This window comes from Camelus dromedarius, chromosome 10, assembly GCF_036321535.1.
Source record: "Camelus dromedarius isolate mCamDro1 chromosome 10, mCamDro1.pat, whole genome shotgun sequence".
In the NCBI taxonomy this organism is placed as follows: Eukaryota; Metazoa; Chordata; class Mammalia; order Artiodactyla; family Camelidae; genus Camelus; species Camelus dromedarius.
This window is the reverse complement of record NC_087445.1, coordinates 11138198-11160657: the sequence shown is the minus strand read 5'-3', so window position 1 is coordinate 11160657 and position 22460 is coordinate 11138198. Positions and strand designations below refer to the sequence as shown.

Genomic DNA, 22460 nt, shown 5'->3' with positions numbered 1-22460 from the left:
GAGGATCCCAAAGCAAGACTGATAAAAATTATTCCTTATATTCCCAGTCTAAGGTTCAAAAACCCTCTGAAGCATGGCAGGTGGCTATTTAACCAAATTCTTCCTTGAACTGTCTACAGGCCAATTCCCTTTCTTCCTTTATTTTCCAAAGTCAACATTTCTCAGACTTGCATCTAAATGATGGCTTAGAAATAAATCATTTTCTCTCCTCTTTTCCTACCTTTGATCTAAAGAAGAAAGCAAAACTTGAAAAACAATTTTACAAAAATAAAGCTACCTTGTCTTATGGAAACCACTGGGCAACTTTACAACTTTGTTGTATAAAATACTTGAAAATAATCAAACATACTTTTAAAGTAAGTATATAGTATTTTTCAGTATATACATATACATATATATGTATACTCATATATAGATTTATTGTTTACCACGTATGAACATTCAGACATACGTAGGCAGCGTCTGACGTGATGTCACAGCAAGCCAACTTTCTTGATGTTTTAGAATGAGGGACTCTGATCTCCAGAGGGAATTAGTCAAATCAAGCTCCGCTCAATAGCAAAGTCTCTGCCACAAGATAAAGTTAATTTTAATAAAGCCATCTTTCTCACATTTATCTCTTCCTCCAACTTCTCCTCAACCTCTTAGCCTCCTAAACCTATCAGACAATCCCGTTTGCATTTTAGGAACGACAGTCTTCAAGAAAACCCTGAACAAAGCTTTCACAAGGGCTGTTTCACTTAAGCTTTATGAGTCACAAGTACATCGGAAGCAATACTTTGGTTTCTTAGAAACTAACAAACTGAAGATTTAGAAGGAGAAATAGGAAAAAAGATAGAGAAGGAGAAAAATAGACTTTCTTGTTTCCCAAGTAAAAACTGAGCGATGTAAAATAGTGGCACAGGGAGGGGGGAAGGTTCTAGGATGGGTTTCGGCATTTTGAACTTGTCACTGATGCCACGGGAGGGAACACTCCAGGAACTGGGAGAGGTGGGCCTTGAAAGCTGTCTGCAGTCACACATCCAAACTGGAATCAGACTCTTTATTACAAGTAATAAGAAAAACACGAAGGAGAATTCTGGAACGGAATAAACTACAGGAACTTCTGAACAAAGAAAATACATTAGCTTTGAGTTCAACAGTTACATATGATTGATTACACTTTGCCTCTTTAAAATGCTTCTTAATTGTCTTTTTTTTATATATTTAAGATATGGATGTAAAGGCAATTAAATGGCTCTGAAGTCTCTATTAACTGTCAGGGATCATGAACTCATCTGGCTGGTGGGAGACTCATCCTTTCACTATCACTGTATGATCACTGAGGATATAGTATGCAGAGGAAAGGAGTTTGGCTGAAATAAAATGAAAATGAATATATATATGTATGGTGTCCAGCACAAGATCCCAGATAGAGATACATTGTCATCGACTGAACTTCAAGTAAAAAAAAAAAAAAGAAAGTATGATAATGTAGATAAAAATACACTTATGACAATATGAGAGAATCTGTGATCCTGCTATACAACAGGAATGTTTTTCAAATTTTTAAAAGAATTTTTATTGAAAGAAAGTTGATTTGTAATATTATAAAATTTCGGTGTACAGCACAGTGATATGCAATTTCTAAAGGTTATATTCCATTTATAGTTGTTATAAAATATTGGCTATATTCCCTGTGTTGTACAATATAAACTTGTATCTTTTTTTTAATTGAAATATAGCTGATTTACAGTGTTGTGTTAGCTTTGGTGTACAGCATACTGATTCAGTTATACATACATTATATATATATTCCTTTTCATATTCTTTTTCATTAGAGGTTATTACAAGGTATTGAATATAGTTCCCTGTGCTAAGAGTAGGGCCTTGTTTATCTATTTTGTATACAGTAGTTTATGTCTCCTAATCCCAAACTCCTAATTTACCTACATCCCCCTTTCCCTGTTGGTAACCATAAGCTTGTTTTCTATGTCTGTGAGTCTATTTCTGTTTTGTAAGTTCATTTGTATTATTTTTTTAGATTCCACATATAAGTGATATCATATGATATTTGTCTTCCTATGTCTGATTTACTTCACTTGGTATGATAATCTCTAGGTCCATCCATGTTGGTACAAATGACATTACTGAATTCTTTTTTATGGCTGAGTAATATTCCACTGTATATAGACAGTAGGGAATTTTGATCAGACTATTCCAATAATCCCAACTGCATACAACTATGAATACCATCTCTACAAGTAAGAAAGGGCTATTTTAAAAAGTCTCTTATAAGGGGAAGGGATGAAATATTCAGCTTGTAGCTGGATAAAGAACAGAAAGACTAGCTATCAGGCCTCATTAGTGAGAGGACATAATCAATTTTCCTTAAGCAGGCCTTCCTGCATGCCGGGGCTTAGATTATATGCAAAGATACATATCAGGCTTTCTTTTTTAATGCTTGGACTAGATAGGCTTCTAACTTTTCAGAAGTGCTGACATAGATTTGAATTGTCTCTAACTCTAAATGGTAAGAGTTCAAACTTCTAAGAGTGAACTATCTGGAAGTCCAGGATTTTTAAGGGTATTCTGAACTGTTATCAGAGAGGATAAATTTCCTTTCTGAATGCTCAAGAAGGGACTGTATAAATTTGTAGTGGAAATACATAAGGAATTCATGTATGAAAGATGTGGTTACATGTAGATCAATCAGTGATTCTGTGAGTATTAGTGGCTATTCATGTCCTATTTGGCTTTCTTTAGTTTGAATTCAAACTATCAAACTGAACATTTTTAAAGAGTATCTCAGCTTTAGCACTAAAATATCAGGTGCAACTTAGATCTGATGAGAATGATACATATATGCCACATTATGAAAAATATATATGTGTTTATGTATGTGTGCATATATACATAGTAGAACAGAGGGGAAATACTATTGGTCATTTTAATTAAAGCTCATTTTATTTTAGATGGCTTTAAGTGTTGAAATCAAAAATCCCTGTTACTACACTATCTGATCCTTTGGCGTACATAATTATTCTTTTTGTCTGATTCCACAATACTTAGCAAAGTGCCAGATAGATAACTAGATATACTATATATAATATATATAAAATCTCTAAATAGACTAATAAATAAAACATACTACCAAACGTATTCAAAATTTGTCTGCTTAATTTCATATGTTAAGTTATCTTTAGTTATGCATGATTTCTTACTGTTGAAGAATAATTTAAAAACTTTTCCCTGCTTTTGGATAACTCCACTGTCTTGGTTTTCTCTCAAAAAAAATTATGAATTAATTGTGTCAATACTTATTAAATAGCCATAATTTGTAATTGATACAGATTATTCTTTTGCTCAATATTATTCAATACTATTTCATTTAACAAGCTGTAAAGTGAGGCTCAGAAAATCCAAGACTAAGACAGAATCCTCTTTTTCCCTTTTCAGAGTATTAAAATTAATATGTATGTTAACAATTATACTGAAAACAGCAATGCATGGTATTATTTAACACAGATATGATATAAAAAGTGTTATATGCCTTGAAACAGAAGAGAAATATTTCTTCTTCTTGGAGAACGGACAGTATGTAACTATATACTAGAAAATGAAGAGATTCTTGAAAAGATACTTAAAGAATCTGTAATTTACTTGCTAAGTGATGAGCAGGCTATGAAAATTTTAGAAGAGGGTGGGAAGGGATAAACTGGGAGTTCAAGATTTACAAGTATTAACTACTACATGTAAAACAGATAAACAACAAGTTTCTTCTGTATAGCACAGGGAACTACATTCAATATCTTGTAGTAACCTATAATGAAAAATATGAAAATGAATATATGTATGTATATGTATGACTGAAGCATTATGCTGTACACTGAAAATTGATGCATTATAAACTGGCTATACTTCAATAAAAATAATAATAATAATAATAAAGGACAATTTTAGAGCACAAGAGAAATGTGGAACCTAAAACAGGTTGATGTAAAGGTACTTGACGATTGAGGTAAAAATAAAAAAGCTTGGTGGAAAGGGATCAGATGAAAATCCCCTGCAGCAATAATTCCTGTACAAGTTGATTAGTGCCTGAACTCGGATCATGAGTTAGGGTAGTGAAAGAAAGTGGCATGATGAAGAAATCAGTAAGACTTGGGAGCTTTTTGATTTCTTAAGAAAGGAGTGAATATACCATTTGGTCTTAGAGGCAGAAATTTCATTTTAGACCTATTAATTTTCAACCAGATGGAAGTTCTTTTCAGAATTAGGAACTGTATCAGTTCCCTATTGCTGTGTAACAAATTACCACAGACTTATTGTTTTAAAATACCACATTTATTACCTTGTATTTCTGAAAGTGGGAAATCCAAAATCATCCTCACTGAGCAAAGTCAAGGTCTTGGAAATGCTTGGTTCCTTTGGGAGACTCTGAGAAGAGAATCTGTTTCTGTAACTTTTTCAGCTTCTAGAAGTCATCTTGAGCATCCCTTGGCTCATGGTCCCTGCTTTGTGTCACTCTACCTATTGCTTCTGTTCCATCTACTACTCCCACTCACTCTGATCCTTCTGCGTCCCTCTTACTAAGAACCCTTGTGATGACAATGGGCCCAACTGAATAACCCAGGATACTCTCCTCATCTCAAGATCCTTAACTTAATCACACCTGCAAAGTCCCTTATGCCCTAACAGTTAACATATCTTAAGGTTCTGATTAGAACATGGACATCCCTGAGGTCGTCCTATCATAGCTCATGAGTGTGGTATTTGGGAGAGGGGGAGGGTTTGAGACAAAGATTCAACAGTCATTAACTTGGTCTGAGAGTTGATACTCTACATGTAAATAAAATCTCTAGAATAAAAGGCTAAAGAAAAAAGAACAGGGGAAAGGGGCTTTGGAATGTTGACATAGTAGGAAGTAAGAAACCACAGGCTGGCCACCCAGTGAACTGGAAAGCCGCATCTGAAAGCTTAGAACCATGTCGAAGACTACTTCAAATGGAGAGCAGTACAGTGAGTACCGAGCTAAGAGAGGATGTGTCTCAGTTTCTGCGAGTTATCAAAAACGTTCTCCAGTTAGCTGGTCTCCTGATTGGCTGTGAGGTAGTCAAGGAGTATCGTCTTCCTTAATCTTTGCATATTCTTTCAGCAAAACACCAGTCATGATTTCATGCAAAAACCAATTTTAAAGTCTTATTTAGTATTTCTTTCTTTACTTATCAACATGGCAATTCATCAGCAAATGTGTAAATCTGCTCCGATAGTGCTATGAGCCATGAGGGTTATTAGCTTGGGGAAACCAGATGGAGGAAAGCATTTCTCTCCCAGAGCTGCAGGGAACGCTGGAATCAAGAAACCATGTAGGCAGGAGCCAAAAGGAAACTAGGTCCATGCCGGAGGAGATCTAAGAAGGCCATCAATACCAATGAAACACCCCCAAGGCTAGAGAAAGAATTGGATTTGGAAAAGGCGGTCAGAGAGCACAGGAAGTAAGTAGGGAGAACCAAGTCTAGAGTAACGTCTCTCAAACCTGGTCTCATATTAGAATAACCTGGAGAGCTTTCAGAAGCAACCAATGCTTCGGCTCCACCCAGAAATAATTAAATTAGAATATCTGCAGGTGAGGCACAGAGGGCACATTTTAAAAACCTCCCCAGCTGATTTTAAGTTGCAGCTAGGGTGGTGAATCACTGAGCTAGAACAAGCACAGAATTTTCACCAGCAATTATCTGGAAAAGGTGGGGGGGCACCATTTTATGCCTGATGACTTCTTGGCTTATGTGCCAGCAGTAAAAATCTGAGACCACTGGACATGTTTCAAAGTATCAGGCAAGGTGCTAGCTTCAACTTTAATGCTCATGTTAACAAAGCTACAGATATTTTTTGCTCTCAAAGTTAATCGACCTTTATTATTTATGAGAAGAAAATTGCTCTACTTAATGAATCAAAAAGAACATAATTTTACATATAACCCTGAATATAATTGATCCTAATTCTTACCATTAAGTCTTCTGTCCTCTTGTATCACTATTTTTCAATTATAAAATATCTAATATAAGAGCCATAAAAGAAATGCAATGAAATCCTGTATAGCCACAGTAATTTTAAGAATTAAAAACATTTCTAACACAGGTGAAGATTCCTGTGTACCATGCCTCAATCTCTTTCTTGAAATACTAAAATTGTAATCACTAGCCTGCATTTAGTGTTTATCACTCCCATATGTTTTATTTCTTTTTTTACCCACTCAACATGTTTATTTTAAAATCCATTGCTTTTAGTATACACAACTCAAGCTTATTCACTGTTTAAACAGTCCACTGTGTAGTTATATCATGATCATTATTAATTCTCCCACTGATGTGTTTAGGTTGTTTCCAGTTGTATTTTTTTAAAACAGGCTTAATTAAATAAAATACACATATTATAACATCTATCTTTCAAAAGTTTACAACTCAGAGCTTTTTAGTTTATTCATAGAGTTACAAAAACCACACAACTATATAATTTTAGAGCATTTCATCACCCAAACCACATTCACTACAAGTCACTTCAGTTGCTTTCACGCCTAGCTGCCCGGCAACCACTAATCTAGATTCTGTTTCTTTGAACTTGCCCATTCTGGACATTTCATATAAATGAAATCCTACAAATGTGGTCTTTACTGACCGGCTTCTTTCAATTAGCATAATGTTTTCAAGATTCACCCATGTTTTAGCATGTGCCAGGACCTTTATTCTTTTTTATTGCCAAGTAAAATTCCACTGTGCAGCTATGCCACATTCAGTTTATAGACATTTGACTTGTTTCCACCTTTTGACCATTATGAATAATGTTGCTATGAGCATTCATGAATTTTTGTGGGGCATATGCTCTCAGTCCTCTTAGGTTTATACCTAGGAGTGGAACTGCTGAATCATTTGGTAGCTCTATGCTTAATATTGTGAGGAGCAGTAAAATTGTTTTCCAAAGGATTTCACTTATATACATCACCAGCAATGTATGTGTGGTTACTCAATTTTCTCAGCATCCTCAACATTGGTCATGATCTTTTTCTTAGCCATCCAACAGGGTTTAAAGTGGTACCTCATGTTTGCTTTGACTTCCATTTCCCTAATGATTACTGATCTTGAGTAATTTTTCATGTGCCGAGTGGCCATTTGTGAGCCATCTTTAGAGAAATGCCTATTCAAATATTGTGCCTACTTTTTAATGGCTTGTCATTTTGGATAAAAGAAGCCACACAGTGGAAGCAGAATATACAGGTGACCCTTGAACAACTGTATAGGTCCACTTATACACAGAGTTTTTTCAGTCAAATTACTACTACAGTACTACACGTTCAGCTGTTGGTTGAGTCTGTGGATGCAGAAACCCAGATTCAGATAGCTGAATATGAAGTCATACTCAGACTTCATTGTTTAAGGGTCAACCGTACATCCTGCAAAGGACTCATATTCATAATGTGTAAAAACTTCTTCCCAACCAATACAAATGCAAACGCTTCAATAGAGAGACAGAGCTAACTAGAGCTATTTAGCTGATAGCTGAATAGAGAAAAAAATGCTAACTACTACGACAGATACTTCATAAATGTGAAAACCCAAATGGTTAATGAAGCTAAGAAAAAATAATCAAAAGACTTTACTCAGAAGGGAAATAAAAATTAATTCACAATGAGAAACCAAAACACGGTGAGCTATTGATACACATCCACCAGAGTGGCTAACGTAAAACGGTACAAAATACCTCCTGTTTCTGATAATGAAATTTGAACTTTCACTTGCTGCTGAAACTTGTTGGACATATTTTCAAAATTGAAAAGTGACTTTTGATCTAAGCATTCCACTCCAAGTAAATAAATGCCCAATAGAAATGAGTGTATTTCCTAAGAAAGTATTCATAGTCAGACTATTACTGTTACCAAGTCCAAACTTGTTCTGCTTGCCACATTACAGGCCAATAAATCAGGAGATGATGCGTTGGGGCAAGGAATAATGACCTTATTCAGGAAGCGGGCAGACTGAGAAGATGGCAGACTAATGTCCAAGAGAACCGTCTTCCCCAAATCAGAATTCAGGCTCCGTTTATATGAAAAAGGGGAGGGGGTGTGGTTGGTTGTTGCAAACCTCTTGAAGTCAGAATCCTTTGTTCTTACAGATGTCCACCTGGGTCAGGTCGTGATGTTTCTGTAAATCTCTAACAAGACAAGTGTTCTCTATTTTGCAACTTTTCATCTTTATATGAATGGGAAAATGTTATACCCTTAAAGGTCAGCGCCTTGAGAACGGGCTACCCTGTACTTCAGGCTAGAGGCAACATTGCTTTACAAAAGGTGCAGAACCAGCATGACTAAGCACGGGAGCCAGCACAGCGTTAGAGCTAAAGGAACAGATCTAATATGGAGTCAGATGTGTTCTTCCCTATTACATTACTAATATCTAAAAACTGCAGATAATCCAAAAATGCCCATCACCAATAGAATAGATAAATAAAATGTGGTGTATCTGTCCAGTGAAATACTATTCAGAAACTTTAAAAAATGAACTATAACTTCATCCAGTAATATTAATAAATCTCACAAAGGTTCAGAAGAGCCAGACACAAAACAATACATTCTTCATAAACATACATAGTTTAACACAGTTTCAAAAGTCACACCAGTAATTATCTCAAGATCCAGGCGTTGGAGATGTGGCTGTGTTTATAAAACTCCATTGAGCTGGACTTTTATGATTTGTGTACTGTATGTGTGTGTGCATATGCTCATTATATACACATTTATTTTCCTCTGCAAAATATTTGCCCCTCTCTCTTAGATTTTTTTAATCTTCCCTCTTCAAACACCTTCTTCTATCCTATTTTAAAATGTAAATTTTCTAAAGACATGATCCTTTCCCTTCTGCTTTTCAGTATTAAAACTGGAGTAACGAATGCCTACTAGGAAATTAATTTGGTAGGGAAGGCATGACCAGATGTGGTCCTAAACAAAGGGCGGTAGCAGGGGATTTTTAAAAGAAAATGATCCTGAGAGAGGAGAAAATCCACTGAAACATGATGAAATCAGTAAGAGATAAAGGAGAAAACTGGATCAAAACAAAGTGTCTTCACTCCAAGATCCCTAATGGACTCATACAAATTGCACTGAACAAACAATAAATCCGTGCATGGGTGGGTGCCCGTAACTACCCACATTATTCAGCAGTTCTGTCTAGATGGTCAGCATGGAAGGACTTCTCATCATGAGTTCACTCAAGATTCCTGTGCCTGTTTCATAAAATGCACCTGCTGTTAAATGATTACCGACTGGAAAGAATCCTAATGGAGTCGGGGACAGAAAAATCAGCGACCATCAGAAAGTTTCTTTGAGAATATATGTGACTGACTCCAAGCACCAAAATAACATCTGTGTCTGGTAAAGCTCAGTATGCTATATATAAAGCTCTCGCTAAGTAGATGTGATCACAGAGATTATATATTTAGATACCGGCTATCACAAAACAAGGAGAATGCACCACTCAGATGGCTCTCAAAAATGGTCTGCATTTTGTCATGCACTTATATATCCATTCTAAAGGACAGGATGGTAGAATTAAGGCTAACAGATAGTGGAAGACTGCACTGGGGACACATCCCAATCATCTTTTATTGCTAAGCTCTGCTCTGTCTCTGATTTGATTTTCAGGAAAGCCTGCTGGGTAGTCTCAGGGATGCACTTACACGTTTGAAGCAGATGACATTAGTCACACTGCTTAAACCCGCAACGGAAGCTCAGAACAGTATTATTTCAAGAGACAACTTCCTTCATATACAAACACAGGCGGGTTCACTGGATGACTTCACCTATCTCCTCATTTTGCTTTTGTTTTGTTAAAGAAGCCATCATCACCAGAATGGCCATGGAAGTTTCACATCCTGCAGAGAATGAAGCAATTATGAAATTCATTTAGGGCTTCTGAAAAGAGTAAACAACAATATATTTACAACACACCAGATGGCAAATGGATATCGTGTTTATTCTATATTTTCATGCTAAAACCTGTGTAATGTGCATTCCGCTCATCGAGGTGGTTTTAGGAAAAAAAAGGATGTGCTTGTTTTCAAAGGTTCCTCTGCAATTTCTGAAAAAGTAAGCAGTCCTATTGTTAAGAGTCAGATATATTGAAACAAATGTATGTAAGTTGCCTTATTTGGCAGTAATATACTCAGTAGATATTTTAGCAAAGGCTTCTTTCCTATGCACTTACTGTCTCTTTTACTCTCCGGCTGTGGGTACTGTTTTTTAATAAAAAGGATCGAGAATAAATATGCTTGTAAGGTCATTCTGTGCTCACTCAGTAAAGGGCTCAGTTCGGATCCACTAGAGACATTTTGATATGTCTCTTAGGCTGTCTTCTTAGGCTAAGTGAGCTTTTTAAAAACTGTTAAAGAACAGTCTTTCTGGGATAACAGAAAAGCCACATGCAAGAGAATGAAGTTGGACCACAGCTTCACCCAATGCAAGAAAATTAACTCCAAGTGGATAACAGAGATAAATATACTAGCTAAAGCTATAAAACTATCAAGAAACTAAAAAGGTAACTCATAGAATGAAAGAAAGAATTTTCAAATAAACTGTCTAACAAGGGAATTGTATGCAGAATATATAATCTTACAATCCAATAATAAAAAGACAAATAACTCACTTTAAAAATGATCAACAGATCTGAATAAATATTTCTCCAAAGAATAAATGCCAACGGCCAACAGGCACATGAGCTGATGTTCAGCATAATTAAATGTTAGCTGAATTTAAGTTAAAACCACACTGAGGAACCGCTCCACACTCACTAGGATGGTTATAATCAAAAAGGTAAACGAGTGTTAGTGAGGAGGAAGAGAAAGTGAAACCATATGCCCTGTAAAAGGGTACAGCCACTTTAGAAAAAGTTTAGCAGTTTCTCAAAATGTTAAACATAGAGATACAATATGATCCAGCAATTCTACCCCTAGGTATATACTCAAAATATTGAAAATACACATCACACATAGATGGGCACATCAACGTCACAGCAGCATTGTTCAGAATAACTGAAAACTGAAGACACCATAAATACCCAGCAAGTGATGGATCGATAAAATATGGTACAGGAATCAAATAAAATATTATTTGGAAGTTAAAAGAAGAAGGTACTGATTTGTACTACAATATAGATGAACCTCAAAAATAGTGCGCTGAATTAGAGAAGCCAGTCACAACAGAACATCATTCAATTTCTGTTACATGCTCAAATCCAGCAAATTCAGAGACATGAAGTGACTTAGTGGTTGCCAGGGGCTGGAGCAATGGGGCAATAGGGGGAGACTGCTCATGGATATGGGGTTGCTTTTTGGGGGTGATGAAAATATTCTGAGATTAGACAGTGGTGTGGCAATGGTGGCACAACTATGTTAATATACTAAAGGCCACCAAAGTGTACATTATAAAAGAATTTTGTGTAATGTGAAATATATCTCAGTAAGGCTATTATTTTTAAAAAAGCAAGTAATCTCTCTGTATAAATAACATGCAGCTGTCAATCTAAAAGAGATAAAAAGAAATGAATATGTATTTGCTTATTCTTAGTGTAGGAATAAACCAAAATTTTAATTTAAAAATAATGGCGACCTAAAGCAGAGAAAACCAGGCTTAGGAGGGTATAGATAGAAACCGACACTCTCTAAATATACTTTGTTTGGTAGACTTAATTTCAGAATTTTGTAAATGTTTTACACAGTTATACAACAAAATTGAATTTAAAAGATCAGTCCCTAAATATAGAAAGTAAAATTAAACAAATGAACCTGTGCATTAAATTAGTGACATAAACACATAGAGAGAGACCATTTCACATCAGCTTAAGAGTTTAAGATACAATAATTTGATAATGCCTCCCTAATGGGGTATGCTCTAAAGATAAAAAATAATTTAAAGAAAAATCTTCAACACTTTTCAGCAGTTTTTTGTTGGTTGTAGTGTTGGTATTTTTATACTGACGCTGCTATGTGTACTGTCGGGTAAAGTAAACGATTAATTATACTGGGATCACTGAGAACTAGAAATTTTTTGGTGTGGGAAAAAAAAAAGCCAGATATAAAATTATTGAGATGAAATAAAGTCTCTGTAATCCTGAGTGGATGTACCAATGTGAATAACTCATGGTCTATTTTATCATAAAATAAAATTCTATCACTATTCACCAATTAGGAAATTGTCAAACTTCCGTTGTCAAACTATTTTGAGTCAGTCTCAAACTGTCTGAATTATCTGGGTGAGGAAATAGTTGCCTCAAAACCACATGAGAATTGACACAAACAAAAGGTGATTCATGGTGGCTGCTTCCGCTCTGCAGGTGTCTTCATTTTGAAACATCTTTGAGAATTTTGAGTCCTTAGAATCTACCAGAGAGCTTCTTACTAAGAAATAAGAATGCTTATTCCTATTCACACAGGTTCGGAGCCACATGAAACAGATGCACACTATGAGTTTGATATATTTCAATATCATCGGGGAAAAGAGTTTTGAAGGAAACAATACCAAGGCAGCAGAAGAAATGAGCTCTAACTAGAATCTGGATTTTCTAGACATTTGACTCTGGCAAGTCCTATCATCTCGCTGGACCTTCATTTCACCATTAATAAAATGTAAAATCTGAAATAATAGTACCCAAAACATTCTTTGTCTCTAAACTCCATGGTTTTACATAGTTATCCTGATATGTAAAAAGATATCAGCTACTCCTCACCAGAAATCCCTTCTTAACAATGTATAGCAGTGTCAAGTCAATGAGAATGAAATAGAGTTTCACAAATAATGACTAATACATCATCAACATTCCTAATGCGTGGTAGGTCCCATGATAGTGGTGATAATCAAAACATTGGCTGATATTTCTGCACTTAAGAAAAAATAATAAATGCATCTGTAACTGCAGTTTCTTGTCTATCATATTTATTGGTGAAGCAATTTGTTACATGCAAGACATACACAGGGCTTTCTCTCGTTGCTAGATTTATAAGATTGTTCACACTTAATAAATTGCTTGTTAAATGGTGCTTACAATTTCCCAGAGAGGACAATAAAAATATATTCAGGTTTATTGGTCAATCATCGGCTTCTCTGACTTATTAGTAGAATGTAATGAAATCTTATGTTCTATCTTACTTTTTGTTCTTGGAAATATTTAATGAGATTTGATCTGTAAATAATCAATTCATAATTATTCACAAATCAGCTTGAATTTGCTACTCTTTCATAAAGCAAGAAAATTTGTAGTTTGCATAAAAACATTCTTAAAGTGAGTAGACATTTGGAAGGCTCTCTGTAAGAGATGACATTTCTATAAGAAATGTCAAAGAATTCTACTCTATTGTTATGTTTAGTTTGGCCTAGAATGTATTTGTTTTAAATTTAGAGATAATGTGAACTTTGATTTTTAAATAGAACAATCCTAAGGAAGAAAATACTATATAGCTAGCAACATTATGGCAAAAATGGAACTTGACAATGTATATAAAATTATTCTTTATGCAGAAAAAATAAGCATTCAAAAATTGATCAAGGATATAGCTTATTTACTGAAGACTCCTCTTAAAATTAGCAGAATTTATTCATATGCAAGTGTTAACTTAGATTCAGTATTTTTTAAGGCTCGAAGTCTGGTTAATTTCTAGCATATGGTATAAACCATTTTATAGTTACTTAATTAAATTTAAGTATAAAAAATCATATGTAAGTGACAGATATAGGTTCCTTAACTATAAAACAGTGGGAAATTATGAAAAATCTGTACAGAGTTTCATTAATATTTACTTTATTGGGAAGTAATTAGTTTGAAAATACTGAAAATATGTACCTTTTAAACATTAGTAAAGAAAGTACACTAGTGATTTAGTTTAGCACAAGGTTTGAAGAAATTAATTACTTTGTGTTTCAGTCTCTAAAATGGAGGCTATGAAAATTTCTTGCTTTATTATTATAAAAATGGTTATACTTTTAATATCTAAAGTGTAAGTTTACAGAAAATGAGCCATAATCACTATTTCAGTTTAATCCTATGTAAAGGGGGCCTGGCTTCATGGTATCATACATTGTATCTTATTGTAGATAAAGTAATTATTTTCAATTCTCTATTTTGTTGATGTAATTCCTATCTCCTATAGTTTAATACCTGCAAATGTAAATTTTACTTACATTAACATCAAATGTGCTAGCATTTTATTTTTCAAGGCAGACACACCTTGTCTTGTGACGGGGTGGGGAGTGAAATTATTCTGGCAATAACATCTCTTTTTCCCTCTGTATCCTTGTATATTCTCAGCCAAAATTATTTTTGATAAGAAGAAAAAGAAGCCAAGGAAGGGGAAGGAGAATAAATAAAAAAGCAGCAGAGATGGAAGAGGAGAAAAGACAACTCTAATCTAATTATTAATGGCAAGAGCAGCCTGCTGTTTACATGTGAAAAACTACGTGTGATAAAGATTATGTGTGTTGCCTCCAATTCAAGATGTAATATCACTTAATCTTAATGGCAATCCTGTAATATGGGTGTTGATATCCCCATTTTATAGAGAGAAAGATACAGATGAGAGGGTTTTAAATATTTCCCTGCACTGAAGGAGACATTCATCCATTTTCATAGTATTTTATAAATATTTTGAGGCATCCTATTCCACTGTCACCTTCTACTAGACTGATAATCTGGGGTGGGTATGGGAGGGACTTTAGATTCAAAAATTAGTATGTATAAAAATTACACACACCAAAAAGGACAGCAATAATTTAAGAACCTAACACTTTAAATCAGATCATCTTGACAGATACAACCCTTTCTGTCAGATCAACAGCATTCAAATACGGACGTTGCCTTTTATGCCATGTGCTACTTACTATAAAGATGCAATGCTGACAAAAAAAACTGGTGTGCCAGCTCATTCTAACATGTTTTCATGACTACATCAAACTAAAAGAAATTTGAGAATTTACTTAAATAATCTGAATAAAGTAGGATCACATTTTATTGATGATTAATATGGTGGCTGTTATGTCATGTTGGATTTCCTTACTCTTCATTTGAAAAAGGAAGGTTCAGAATGCAAACCTCTTGGGAATTTAGTGTCCATCAATACACCAAATGATGTATTTGAATGATGAATTTATCGTTAAAGCTCTGTGTGTAATCTTAGGATGCCTCCCATAAATATATAGCATAAATATGTTAGAGCAGGCACACAGCGAGATATGAGGTGAGAAAGTGGGGCACAGGCCAAATGGCAGGAAACCATACATCATGTGAACAATGGGGGTCCTTGAGCAGACAGAGAAAAGCAGGAACCTTGGGACTGATAAGAGATCACTCATTTTGAGGGTGACAAGTATCCTGGAGGCAGGCAAAGAAAAGTGGGAAAAGGCAGGAATCTCCAGTATCCAAATGTAACCTTTGGCTCATTATGCCCTCATTTCAACAAAATAGCCTTGCAGATTAGAAGTACCCATCACGGACCAACACCATGACACTTCAGATCCAGACTAAATAAGGACAAAAATCCCTTCTCCCCTCAGGAAGGTGGAGCTGGGATGGAAATCAGAGAATACAACTCCAAACCCCTCCCTCCCCAATGAACATTCTGCCCATTCACTTTTACACCCTATGGAACCGGCCTGCCAAGAAACTCAGCCCAACCATTGACCTGAGTCTGCCCTCTCTTCCCTTGAGAGCATCCAATCACTTAATAAATCCTCACTTTACTTTCTTGACCTCCATGTCTCATCTCTGAATTCTTTCTGCAACAAGACCAGAACCTAATCACCGTCAACAATTATTTGCTAAAAATATATAGTTTTGGCTCTTCCGCTAAGGAATTTAGGGTGCTAATCTAGTATATACTCTTCCCCAATTAAAATAAATTTATAGGCACTGTCAGGAAATCACCATTTCCCACATTATTTATCTTTAAGCAATACTGCATATGAATGTTTTAACAAACAGACCTGTGACTCCTTCTATTTTTCCAGCTAAAGCAGGAAACCAGGTCATCAGGGATTTGACAATTAAATAAGCAAATTCACCCTGTGCGCTGTTTCCTTTCAGGAGAGGAATGTTTTCCCCCTGACGTTTAAAAAGTGTGAGGGTGACATTTTGTAGCCAATGAATCACAGGTGATGATTTGCCCGAGTTCCCCCACAGGCTGTAGCCTGGGTTCTGTTGACCTATGAACAGCCTTAGTCTAAACCCACAGAAGAGACCAGAGCGGGGCCCGACGCTGTCAGGGGTCTCCAGGGAGGCTTCTGCTTTACAACTTAAACTCCTTGGCATTCAAGCAGCAGTAACATCCCCGACACCGCACCCTTGATTAAAAATATATATATATTCCCTGGGGCTCACGGTCAAGATTTTAGATCCTCCTCCAACTTGCTCTCAGGCTTTGCGATCAACTGGAGAGAACAGTTCCTCTTTTCGGGTGATTTCAATGAAATCAGGCCAGAGGTGCTGTTTAAAGGAAAACAGTGAAGAAGCATTTCGACACATTCCTATCAGGTCTTTCCGCGTTTCACCAGGTAGAGGTTTTCCTCCAGGTTTCTCTTCCCAGAGTCTTCCCCCCACTTCAGCGCACCCCGTCCCTCAGCGCTGTCCTCAACAGTGTCCACATGATTGTAGGAGTGCACTGTAGGCGGCTTCATGCTCCTTCCACAGGATTTATTTTATATTATCCATGTTGGGTTTGGGGTTTGATCTCATAGAATGTTATAATCGAGAGAAATATTTTAGAGCTTTAAGGAAAGATACCCATTTTCAGATGAAAAACTGAGGCTAAAGAAAGTTGGGTTTTATCTGCAAGACTCACAGAAAACCTGTCAGCTCCTTCTTCCCAACGAGGCCACGGAGGTCAAAGACTCCACTTCTGCTGCGTTTCCTAATTTTGGCAGATGAACTAAGTCTGCTCGGGTCCTCACAATCAGGCTGCAAAGTGTATTTTCTTCTGTGTAAAGTTTCCACGAGTCCAATTTCCCCACCAACCATGAATTGAGAAGCCTAGTCTTAACTTCTCTTAGACCATAGACAGAAAGATTCTGGAATTTCTTTGAATCTATGAAGGGTGGAAATGAAGCTCATCCAGGCTACCTAGGGCCTGTGCTCCTTAACTCTGGATATGCTCAGGGAATTCAGACAAAGCAGACATCACAGCCATGCTCCGAAGCCAAAGCAGTTTTGGTTCAATGCCAGTTCTGTGCCTGCTCATGGGCTGTGATCTGAGAGGTTCCTCAAGGTCTTGCCTTTCTCACCAATCCTACATCTGTCAAATCATTGGCTTCATAAATGGTTTAGAAATTGGGACAAAAAAAGGTGCCTAAGGGCTGGTTTGACTATACAGAGGGGGTGGATGGAACCACTATCAATAATAAATATTTAGATATGCTACAATGTGCCACTCACTGTTCCCTATGCTTCTCACATACTATTTACTTTAATAATGAAGATACCTGTGTATTTTGCCCATTATCTTTTCTATTTATCAAGACAACTCAATGAATTTTGCCCATTTTAAGAAGAGAGAAGTTAAATTTTAAGAGCACACAGCAAATATGTAACAAGCTGATTTTCAACCCCTGGTCTATCTGACCCCAGGCCCTTTACTGTCATCATTTGCCTTCATTCGTAAAATTCATCGAACATGTGTTTGTCAAGCAGCTGTTCTGCTAGTGAGGGAATGAGGTATCTGGGGCAAGGACTGCAGGTGTTTCTTGATATGCTCAAATTATTCTTCTGAGGGTCCATGGGTTGAGTCAAATATTTCAGTTACCCTGATAAACTCAGGAGAGATCAGCAGGTATTGGGCATGAGGCAAATGCCCCCAGAGACCTGGCAACCACACAGTGAAATGACTCAGTTACACTGAGAGACACACATATTTAAATATACGTGGAATATTGCAATTTAACCTATTGTATCACAAAATTCAGAGTCAAAAATATTTTATCAATGTATTTTGCTGGACTTCTACTCTGAAGTAGGTTAAAATGAATAGCAAAATCTTAGCATCTAATAAAGAAATGGTGGCTTTTCCTGGAAGGAAAAGGGAATTTGCACAAAGTAAAGTGAATTTCCTATGACTAAAAATAATTTAACGTAGAAGGAAACATTAGAAAACTTCGTGGCCTTGGAATGATATGTAATTGTAAAATACAATTGTGTATTAAATATTTAGCATGGTTTTCACCCATCAATGCACATGTAGTATTATATTTTCATGCTCAGAATATCAAATGCACTCTTTTCATTGTGATTTTTAATCACCTGTTTGACAAGATAAAATAAAAGCTTTAAGACTGATTCAAATAACAAGTGTACTGACTTTAGCATTTTATGTATTTTTAATGTTTACAGTTTGCCCCTGAGAAATGTGTATAAAATCAACTTGACTGAGAAGAGGAAAATTCATATTAAGGTGGGCGTTTCAGTACACAGTCAGGATTCTGGTAACATAAACTAAGTTAAAATCAGAATTATATACTGAGCAAGAATTTTGGGCGTTAAATTTATATATTCAGTGATTTAACAAATTTTTACCGAGGACCTTCTGTGATCAGGCATTTTACTAAGGTGAGCAAATAAAGACAGGTCCCTATCCACACAGCATCCAGCCTATACAAATATAAAGTGTTTGCCTACTTTTAAAAATAATATATATGTTTGTCTGTGTGTGTATGTAGGTACTGGTGCATTTAGTTTGCATTCGGTTTATAATGGATATTCCAGCTGAGTCTAAACTGCAGCTTATCTGGTTGAATAGAGAACTATTCTCTCTAAGCCCCCACTGCAGTGTCTGTTTGCATGACTTAATGTGTAGAGGGGTTTTAGTTTTCTAACTAAAGCAGATAGAAGGGTAGTTCCAGATGCCCTGAGCTACAGTGTGAGATATAAGATGAGCATGGACAGACAGAATTGGGGAATATCTTTAATAACCATATAATAACAAGTAAACCATGGTGAGGAGTTGGGACTTGATCTGGGAGCAGTAGGGAACCTTCCTGAATTTCTCCATCAGATTTTATTTTTTAGAAAGGCTATATGCAGATTAAGCATATAGTAGGAATAAACAGTCATTGAGACCTGGAAAGATGGGTTTAGAAAATACTTTTGAAGCAATGTGGTAATTGAATAAGCCCCAATACTTATAAAACCGACTAACAGATGTTTTTAGATGCATAATCTGATAGTTATAAAATACTAACTTAATACATAACTACTTTTTAATTGTTTATAACAACATAGTTAATGCATTTATTTTTGTAATTATAGAAAAAAGATGTATGTTTATATATACACATTATATTTCCATGGTTCTGCAGGTTCTATAATGGCTGGATTCCTTTTACAGTTAGATAGAGGCATTGATTTAGAGATCTGCATATTTACCATACCATCATTGAGTGGGTACTTTCAAATGATTATTTCAAACTATGATTTTCTTTTGCTTAACTGCAACTTCTTAGGGTAGATTCATATTTGAGGCATTCCTGATTACCACTCAAGTAGGAGTGATACTGAAATCACCTTTTGCAACCAGAGACAGGAAAAAATATTTCCATTTGGGGATAGTGCTTTCAGAACCTGATACGAAAGCAAAAAAATAATAATAATAACAGTATCAAATTATAGCAAACTTGTGCTTTAGATTACAGTTCAGACAAAGACATCAAACTATCTAAAGAATCTGCTTCCACCATGGTCCAGGAACTCTCTCACTATTTTGGGTAACCTCTACAGAACTGTTAAAATTAGTTTTAGGAAAATAATGTCTATAGCCTTTCATGATATTCATTATTAGGGCTACCAATAGCTAACATTTATTTGAGTTTCTGCATCTTGTCCACAATTGCCTGCTGCAAACTATCCATCAGCCCCAAGAAGCTATGAAAGTGCCTAGAAAATCCTGCTGTCACCTGCATTTCTCCAGAAGGCAGGATGCCAACATAAAGAACTTCTCTGGCCTTTCACCTGCAATAATACATACTTGCTTTCTCTTTCTTAGATCCAATTACCTCCTAGTTGGCAGATAATGAGTGGAAAATTCATTTAAGCTATTGTGATAATGGGGACAGCAGGGAAGCCTTTATTATACCAAGGCCTGGAAAATAGGGTCAAATTATTTTCTTCCTTGTAGATTATATCTCATATCAGGTACAGCATAAAGCTGTATGCACCCACTGAACTCCATAAATGACTTCTAGTTGAGAAAGTTTAGCCTGAAAAAATTGTGTTTCAATGTCTCTTTTTCACACCACATTTTATCCCTTGTTCTCACTCCTGCTTGTAGAACTGTCTAAAATACACACAAATACCCAGGTATGTCTGCCAGGTTAGTGCAATCTTTGAGCTTTCTAGTTAGGAGCCTATTCAGATTTTTCTCTCACTTTTCTCTTCTTCCCTTATCTACTCTTTTCTCTCTCTTTCTATTTCTCCATCCAGATAGTTGACATAATCAAAGTGCCAGTATTCTTCCAGTTCCTAAGGTTTTCCTATTTTTTTGGATTTGTTTCAAGCCATAATTGACTTTCATCATTTTAGCAAAGCATCAGGAGACAGTATTATAGGAAGTGCAGTTGGCATTGATACAACCACATTTCTGGATGAAAGAAACAGTGTTTTTAAGGATATATGGCTTACAGCTGGTACACAGAAAAAGACTACAGATACTGACAGAGAAAAATAAACAGCAATAAAAAATAGATACATTAAAACCCAAATACCGCTTTTTATGTTATCCTTGGATTATTTTAATGGGGTATACAATGCACACTAAGTATATATTACACACACACACACACACACACACACACACACACACACACAGAGTATAAATCTTGCCATGAACAGAACATGGTTATGACAATAGAAACACAGATCATAGATTGAAGATGCTATCCAGAGTTTTTCATTTAAAGAGTACATAAAACTAAGCATACATTAAGGGAAAATTATACCTAAAACAACTTTACACTTAAATAGTTAAAGGTTTTAATTGAAACTTATAGAAATACAGTTTTTAAAATCAAGCAAGAAAAGGTTATTATTCATATTTTACCCCTTAAATGATTTGTTAAACATATTGACTCTGAATCTTTAATGAAGGAATTCTTTTATAACTTTCTAGAGCCATTATTGCCATTACTTCCTTTTCTCCCATATCCAATCAATGATCAATCCCTGAAACTCACTCTTCAAGCTTTAGCCAACCATCTCCTCCACGGCCAGCCCGTAATCCAAATCGCTGGGACCGCTTACCTGTACCACCACGCTGGGCTTCTAAGTGGGCTCCCTTGCCTACCATCTTCACAGCAGCCAGAGGAATCTGCAAAAACATAAATCTGGTCATCTGCTCCAAAGTGTAACACTTCTCAGTAACTTCTCATTATACCTGAGGTAATAGCCCAACAGTTTAATCCTGTCTATGCAAGTGAACCTGTTCATTTTCTCTGACATCATCTTCTCACATCTGTCTTATGTTGACTTCTCCTTTCCCCCGCCACCCCACTGTGCTTCAGTTGAATATTCTCAACAGATCTGTCTTCCAGGCAACCCATCTTATTTTCTCACGGGTCTAATATTTGATTTGAGATACTACATGTCATTCAAAAAGTCTTACATACTTTAATAAACTTAATTCACTGGTGAAATTACCTGTCTGTTCATCTCTGCCATTTATTTATTCTATTTTCTTGAATACATTAATAATAATGCCTTTCAAGTCCTGGTTTGATATTTCAGTATCTAGATTTCTTAATGGTCCATTCCTCTTTACCTTCTTTTTCTCCTGTTTTTAGCAATATATTTCTGTTTTTTGACATGTCTAGAAATTATTTTAATGAATGTTACATCCTATTTTCATTTTTTAAGAATCTGGGTTATGTTACTTTTCTTGAAGAAAGTTTTGCCCTTTTCCCTGCTAGAGAATGACTACTTTACTTCCATCATGTCTGCGCTAAACCAGACTCAGGTTAAGTTTTTGTTAAGGCTTCACTGTGCCTCTCTCTCACCTTTGTTCCTAGAGTGTAGCTAACCACATTCCTCTTTCTGTCATTAAACTATTATTTTATTTGCACTGCTTCATTTTCTTTATTAAATAAGAAGTAAGTCAGACACATAAAGAAGGGATGTTGGCATGTCCAGTGCACACTATTGGAATCTGTTTTAAAGAGTCCTGCCTTCCTGTGTTCTCTTAATTTCCAGATTTACTGAGATACAATTGACATATAAGACTGATATATTTTTTATAAGTTTAAGGTATATAAAATGATAATTTGATTCACAAAAATACTGTGAAATGATGACCCCGATGAACTTAGTTAACACATCACCTCACATAATTACATTTGTCTGCATGTGGGATGAGAACGTTTAAGATCTACTGTCTTAGCAAATTTCAAGAATGTAATATGGTGTACGTCACAC

At 35.8% G+C, this 22460-nt stretch overlaps 1 long non-coding RNA gene across 1 annotated transcript in view; it reads right to left on the bottom strand.

Moving 5' to 3' along the window:
- Positions 1 to 22460, bottom strand: part of LOC116151285 (uncharacterized) — an 826846-nt gene that overhangs the window by 76089 nt on the left and 728297 nt on the right. The window contains exon 9 of the long non-coding RNA XR_010382609.1: positions 21294 to 21360. This is a non-coding gene — a long non-coding RNA (uncharacterized LOC116151285). The remainder of the gene's footprint in view (positions 1 to 21293; positions 21361 to 22460) is intronic.